This window comes from Zootoca vivipara, chromosome 14 (genome assembly GCF_963506605.1).
Source record: "Zootoca vivipara chromosome 14, rZooViv1.1, whole genome shotgun sequence".
Lineage (NCBI taxonomy): Eukaryota > Metazoa > Chordata > Lepidosauria > Squamata > Lacertidae > Zootoca > Zootoca vivipara.
This window is the reverse complement of record NC_083289.1, coordinates 43,708,696-43,716,681: the sequence shown is the minus strand read 5'-3', so window position 1 is coordinate 43,716,681 and position 7,986 is coordinate 43,708,696.

Here is a 7,986-nt window from a genome sequence, read left to right as displayed (position 1 = left end):
ATTTCTAGGCTAGTTTGCAGCTCATCAACTGAATGAGCAGGTCTGGAAACAACACATGTCTTATTTTAAGCCTACGTCCCTTTAAATCATCACACTTCCACTAACGCCTTTTAAAAATTCCTCATCTCAGTCTGCCTGTGCCTGTAAAACTATATAACGGGTTCGCTGTGCTGCTTAGTGGGAAATGGCACTGAAACACATACAGTTTGCAGTGGCTGGGCTACAAGTTATTTGAAATAAGGGGCTACGGTGGTATGCCCAAATGCCACTGTTTGTTAACCTGCTGTGGGTGGCAACATCCCATAGCACACAAAGATTGATTGCTTGGATTATCTCAATTTGCAGATGGGGAATGGACAAAGCTAACTGGCAATTCCTCATGTGACAGGCATTCAGGAACGGATCTGCAGGATATATCAGTGGCATCTGAAGATTCAGGGGCCTTTGCTGAGTGACAGCAGCTGCCCATGGCATTTGTAGGGATCGAGAGTGAAAACAATCTCAAGAGCCTATCCATCAGAAGTTGGACCAGGTGTTCCATTAAGCCTACTATACTGTCTTCCTCAGGAGTCAGTCGTGTGTGCTTCAGCAAGCACTGATTGGCAAGAATACTAAGAGGTAAACACAGGTTTATTTCAGCATGCAATGAGTGGGATCAAGAGAGAGAAGACAACCATCTAGGTGGCATGTCCCAAAGTCATTTGGGGCTTTATATTATTATTATTATTATTATTATTATTATTATTATTATGCTGTTGCGGCTACTATTGAGTAACAACGTCCGAGTCTGCTCTGTCTTTAAGAGTTTTATTGTGCATAGTATTTACAGTGCAAAGATGGCAAAGAACATGACCTCTTAGTCACTCGCAGAATCCGGGAGTGGACGTTTCCAGCTACGGGACTAGCATAAGAGTTTGGGCACCCCGAAACGCCTCCTCCCGACCTTACGTTTGGTGGCGCACCTTAATTCGGGCGCCGGAAGGGGCTGCCTGTTCCCCTCCACCTCTTGGTCCTGGCGGCGCAGGGGCTCTCCAACATCGCTGAGCCCTGACATCTCCGTGCTGCTCACTTCCTGATTTCCCTCACCTGACCCACAGCTGCTGCTTTCACTGGGTGAAGTGCTGGTCAGCAAGAGGGGAGGAGGCTCCTTGTAAGCAGGCCCCCTGACAACTATTATTATTATTATTATTATTATTATTATTATTATTATTATTAAAATTTATATATCGCCGTATATTTGGGGGTCTTAGGGCAGTTCACAAAATAAAATTTAAATATAAAACCACAAAGTACATAATAAAAATAAAAACAACAACCCAATAGCTCCCCCCCTAAAGATGTGTGCCTAAAGATGTATAATGAAGGTGCCAGGCGAACTTCCATGGGGAGAGCATTCTACAGATGGGAGCCACTGCAGAGAAGGCCCATTCTCATGTTGCCACCCTCTCAAGAAAGAGGCACACAAAGGAGGGCCTCAGAAGATGATCTCAGGGTCCGGGTAGGTTCATATGGAAGGAGGCGGTCCTTGAGGTACTGTGGTCCTGAGCCGTTTAGGGCTTTATAGGTCAAAACCAGCACTTTGGATTGGGCCCAGAAACTAACTGGTAGCCAGTGAAGTCGGAGCAGGATTGGTGTAATATGCTCGAACCGTCTTGCTCCAGTGAGCAACCTGGCCATTGAATTCTGAGGTAGCTGAAGTTTCCGAACCATCTTCAGAGGCAGCCTTACGTATAACACATTGCAGTAATCTAATCTTGAGGTTACCAGAGCATAGACAACAGTAGTTAGGCTATCCCTGTCCAGATAGGGGCATAGCTGGCCACCAGCCAAAGCTGATGGAAGGCACTCGGGCAACTAGCACTTTGAAAGGTGCCTAGAAATGGACCGGTAGCTGCCATAGCTGCTGCTGCAACTATTGAGCCATATGTTCATCATAACTGGCCCCAAGCACCAGCCTGGCTGCAGGATTCTGGACAAGCGAAGTTCCCAAAAAGGCTTCGCAGGGAGCCCTGCATAAAGTGCATTGCAGTAATCCCAAACAAGATGCAACAAAGGCATGTGCCATCATGTGTTATCATGACCAGATCTGACATATTTAAGAATGGGCAGGTGAACTCCCCAGCTGAGCAACAAAAGCACACTTGGCCACCCCTGACATTTGAGTATCTAGGGCTAGGAGATGATCAAAGACTATCCCAGAGCCAGAGGCGTAGCAAGCCCAGGTGGTACCCGGTGTGGATTTTTTTTGTCAACCCCCCACGCTGCATTGCCGCAGCGCTGGCAAAGATGCCCCCTCTTGGGAGCTACGGCTCCCGTTATCACGGTCCAGGGTCCTGGGAACTGGCGCTACAATTCCCACCACACCTAACAAACTATAGTTCCCAGGATTCTTTAGAGGTGGGAATGTGTTTTTAATACGCCTTAAAGGTATGGTGTGTGTGTGTGTGCAGTTTATGCCTAGTCCCCCGGGAAGTTCGCCTGGCGCCTTCATTGTACACCTTTAGGCGCTAGGCAGAAATGTTCCTTTTTAACCAGGGCTTTGGTTGACCTGATCAACATTCCATACCCTTTTAAAATGGGACTCTTTTTCGGCGGGTATTATTGGGTTATTGCTTTTATTTTTATTTTATATACTGTGATCTTTTTATGTGAACCGTCCCGAGACCTCCGGGTAAAGGGCGGTATATAAATTCAATAAATATAATAGTAGTAGTAGTAGTACCGTGTTTCTCTGAAAATAAGCCATACCCCGAAAATAAGCCATACCCTGAAAATAACCTTGTAGGTTAAACTGTACCATACTTAATTAAAAAAATAAGACATCCCCTAAAAATAAGCCACCGTGTGTGTTTTTTGAGGAAAAAATAAATATAAGACGGTGCCTTATTTTTGGAGAAACATGGTAGTAGTAGTAGCAGCAGCAGTTTTACTGAACAGTCATTCTGATGCTGTGGGGGTGTCTTCCTGCTAGTCATTCATTCAATGCATTTCCCCAGCACTCTTGTAACTGCAAAAATAATAATCCATTGGTGATTCCCCGCCCCCATTTTTTAAAAAAGTGGTTTCTTGTGCTAGGGCAACTGAGCCCTTTAATCCACTTCGACTGCACAAATCTAAATTTCCAGTGTTGTCTTGAATCCCTGGTGCAAAATAGTGCCAGCTCGGGCGCAATCCTGAGTAGACACTGAAGAGTCACAAAATCCAATGGGTTGAAATGTAGGTTGGACGGAAGCTTCCAATTCCAGCTTCCTTGCTTCCTTTCGACATCACTCTGCAAAGAGTTCTCCTGGGCATTCCTGCAGTGCCCGGCTGCCTTCAGCGACTCCTCAGAGGCTGCCTGCGACTGTGCACCACCATCTAGTGGCTACCTTTTGCTGCTGCTTGGGGGTAACGGGCCTCCTTCCGAGTCAGCAACCCAAGAGGGGAAAGATCTTGTGTGAAATCAGTTCCTATATATAAGCTATAGAAGCAGCCTAATAAGGGCTATCTAGCAGACACACTTGCCTGCAGGCACCTTTCCTGGGGACGTCGCTGTCCTGTAATAATGTTGTAGGAAAGGCTTAAATTGTCACCGTGGAAAGTGTTGAGAGATACAAGAGCCGCTCTGCATTACCTAGGATGAGGTGGTAGAATTTGGGACCATCTCACTTCAGCTTACACACTGCGGGAGAGTCTTTTTTTTTTTTAATACTCCTGGTTTGCCATACGTTAAAAGTTTATCTGGGACATTGCTGGTACATTGCATGCAGCAAGTTGAGGGCTGTTTTTGTTTTTTGTTTTGTTCCACTAGGAACAAAGGCAAAAAATCAATGTACTGTGGCCATGTTTCTCCGAAAATAAGACACTGTCTTATATTTATTTTTCCTCAAGAAGACACACTATGGCTTATTTTCAGGGGATGTCTTGTTTTTAATCACACGTCCAGCCTTGCCTCTTCCCTGGCGCCCTCCAGAACTGCGCCTATCACTATGTCTTATTTTCGGGGTATGGCTTATTATTGCACAAATGCTTAGAAATCCTGCTACGGCTTATTTTATGGGTATGTCTTATTTTTTGGGAAAACAGGGTAAGCATATAAATAAATAGCTATTCAGAAGGCCCACTGAGCTCAGTAGGGTTGGTTCCCAGGTAAATACTAGGTGTTATAGCAACTCATATAGATGGTGACAGCAGTCACGAAATTAAAAGATGCCTGCTTCTTGTGAGAAAAGCAATGACAAACCTAGACAGCTTCTTAAAAAGCAGAGACATCACCTTGCCTACAAAGGTCCGTATAGTTAAAGCTATGGTTTTCCCAGTAGTGATGTATGGAAGTGAGAGCTGGACCATTAAGAAGGCTGATCGCCGAAGAATTGATGCTTTTGAATTATGGTGCTGGAGGAGACTCTTGAGAGTCCCAAGGACTGCAAGAAGATCAAACCTATCCATTATGAAGGAAATCAGCCCTGAGTGCTCACAGATCGTGAAGCTGAGGCTCCAATACTTTGGCCACCTCATGAGAAGAGAAGAATCCTTGGAAAAGACCCTGATGTTGGAAAAGATTGAGGGCACTAGGAGAAGGGGACGTCAGAGGACGAGATGGTTGGACAGTGTTCTCGAAGCTACGAACATGAGTTTGACCAAACTGCGGGAGGCAGTGCAAGACAGGAGTGCCTGGCGTGCTATGGTCCATGGGGTCACGAAGAGTCGGACACGACTAAACGACTAAACAACAACAATAGCAACTCAGCCTCATATATGTTCATAAATCTACAAGGCAAACATATACGTACCAGTTAGTATATAAACCACGTGTCTGAAATAGTACAGGAGAGCAATCCTGAAGCCATTTTGACTCTCCCAAATTGACCTCAATTATTCCTCTGCAGTAAGGGAGGCAAATGGGGAAAGCCTCCCCATGGTCTCTTTGCTCGAATCCTGTCTTAAGGGCATCGTTCTGTATGAATACGGTGAGCCTATGACCTGGATTCAGGAACTAAAGCATTAACCATCACAAAACAATGGCCAGGCTGCCCAGGTAATGCAATCAGTGACCATTATCAGGTATCCTGACAAGCAGGAGTTTTGTTGGAGACCGTCTCCTTCTGCGATGTACGTATGATGTTTTGGGGGGTGATCTCTGGCCAAAGGGTGGGGAACTTCATTCAAGTCTATATAAGGGCTTGCACACCATTGTTCAGGGTTCTCCTGCCTCCTGCGTGTAGCACAGAGCACCCTGAGCCCTGGGGGAGATTTCTGTGTCAGTTCCTTGTGGCCCAGCCTAGAGCAGCAAAATCAATCATGAAGAAGTTGAGAGATCAGCTAATATACTGCATCCAGCTAGGGTAGGAAAAACATCGGTAATAATTATTTTTAATCCACGTAAGCAGAGGATGTGGCTCGAGAGAAAATGGTCAGGGTCTGCATATTCTAACAGAGGGCTTATCTCCTCCTGTTTTCCCTGCCATTTCCCTCCACCCTGGGAAAACCCGATATATAGTGCTGAGTCCGAACAAACAGCAAACAGCTTTTTCATGGATTGCTGGAGTAGGTTTTCCAGGGGAAAGTGGAAGGGCAAAGGCAAAACCGCTAGGACCCATGGCTAGAAAGCGCGGGACAAGGGAGAAACCGTTTGGATCTGTGCTTTTTTATGCATGGGACAAGCAGAAATGTGGACCATCCCAGATTTCACACTGCAGGGTCAAAATCTATAGAATCATAGAGCTGGAAGGTACTCTATAGAATCATAGAGTTGGAAGGAATGTGGCTGTCCTGCTGCACCAACAGGACTGTCTCTAAAGGAGTCTCTCAGTGTGGGCCATGTGGCTGCAGGTGGGCACTGTGATGGGCTTGCAGCAAAATTCGAACTCTAAAGCCAGTGAGGGGAGGAGGAGGAGACTCTGAGCTTCTAAAGGTGTAACTTCATGTGAAATTGCAAAAACAACAACCAAAAACCAAAAACCAAAACCAAATGCAAAAACAGTTGCTTTAAAAGAGACTTCAAGGTATTTCTGAACTAAGGGGATGGGTCTGAAGATGACTCAGGTGGAAAATTATTGCTTTGAGTGCCACACATCCTCCTTGCTTTGTCCTCCTGTCTTGCATTATGTTAACATCTCGGAGAAAATTAGGTGTGATGCACAGCTTGCAAGAGCTGTGAAAAAGGATAGAGAACATTGCTGGGGCAATAACAGCGGAAACAAAATGCTTCAGTTGCAGTCCTAAGCACACTTACCCAGGGGTAGGTCTCCTTGAACTCAGTGTGACTTACTTCCAGGCCCGGCTCGCCCATTGACTCTAGTGGCGCAATGCGCCACAGCGCCTGGGTGATCAGGGGGCGCTGAGAGGCGCCCCAGCAAGTGGGGGAGCTGCACGGCGGCCTCCCTTTTCCCTCCACCAGCCGCGCCGCAAGAGCAGGGAGGTAAGCGAGTGGAACAGGGGCACTAGGACCCTGTTCCGCTCTGCAGTGCCAGGGTCATCCCTCACCCCGGCGCTGCGTTTCATTGGTAGAGGCGATGCCACATGGCAGCACCTCTACCAATGAAATGCAGCACCCTGTTGGCGGGAAGGAACCCAGCGCGGCGCGGCCTGCCCAGGCACCCTGGCCCGCTGGGAGAAGGGAGGAAGGCCGCGCGGAGCAGCGGCGCCCCCTCCCCCACTCAATCCGGCATCGGACAGGTGGGCGGCCTCCAGCACAGCGTGGCCCCGCTGTGAGGTGCGGGGGCCGCCGTGAGGCTCCCACCGCCCAGCACGCCATGTAACAGTTTTCCCTTTTTTTAAAAAAGGGGGGGCGCCCGATGACCTTAAGACGGCCTAGGATTGCACTGTAAAGTTGGAATCCTTAGCATACTTGGCTGAGAATGCATAGAATTGTGTTCCCTAGCTCTCTCCTCTAGCTCTCTAGCTATCACATGTTAATGATTCTTCCTAGCCATTTACCTGTAATTACATTTACCTGCAATTTTCCTAACAAAAGAAATGCCTGGCACTTCTTGACTAGTGTGGTTTTACCACATGATACACATGAAGAGTTAAAGAGAGTTTTTGTATGGCAACCTTAAAAAAATGATGATGATGATGATATTTATTATTTATACCCCGCCCATCTTTTTTTTTAAAGATTTTTATTGAAGTACGAGAATTTTTACATATATTATATTCTCTCCTTCCAATGTTTAATTTCCCGTACCATTTTTTCTTTCCCTTCCCACCCCCTCCCTCACCCATAATCCATTGGAAGGGTTCAAGCAGTTGTCCTCAGCCACGGGCACAAAGTCTTTAATTTCCACTGAATGTCTTCTGGTCCAGTAGTTGTTATCCATTGAAGATAGGGGTTCCATCTGGTCCTTATCACAGTAGACTTGGCCTTCCATGTTATATCCTGTGACGTTACTGCCACGATGTCTGACTGAATAAATTCAAACAGATAATTAGTCCAGACCTCTACTGTCCATTTTTCTCTATCTTTCCAATCTAAAGCTATTGTTGCCTTTCCTGCTAGTATCATTGCTTTGAAGGTATGCTGGTCACCTTTCTCTATGGCCGTGTTTCCTAGTATACCCATTGTCATAAGATTGAAGTCTATAGGTAGCTTCACTTTAAAAACTTCATTAATAACCTTAAGGATTTTATTCCAAAATCCCCCTACATCTGGGCATTCCCAATACATATGGGAGAACCATCCCTTGGCTTGTTCACAGTGCCAGCAGTTAGGGTTCAATCCTGGTATCATATTAGCTAGCTGGGCCGGAGTTCTATACCATTTTAGAAAGAATTTTAGTTCGAGCTCCCTAAATTTGCTTACTTTAATCTCGTCTATTCCTTTCATTATCCTTTCGACCTTTGATTCGCTAATTTGTTCTTCCTTACTCCACATCTTTTGAATAAGTTGGGTTGTCAGTTCTTTATTTGTAATCATCCTCTTATAGATTTTACCTATCATTCCTTGTTTAGCTTTTTCCATTTGTTTATATAGTTCCTCTATTGGCTCTTCTAATGTCATATTTC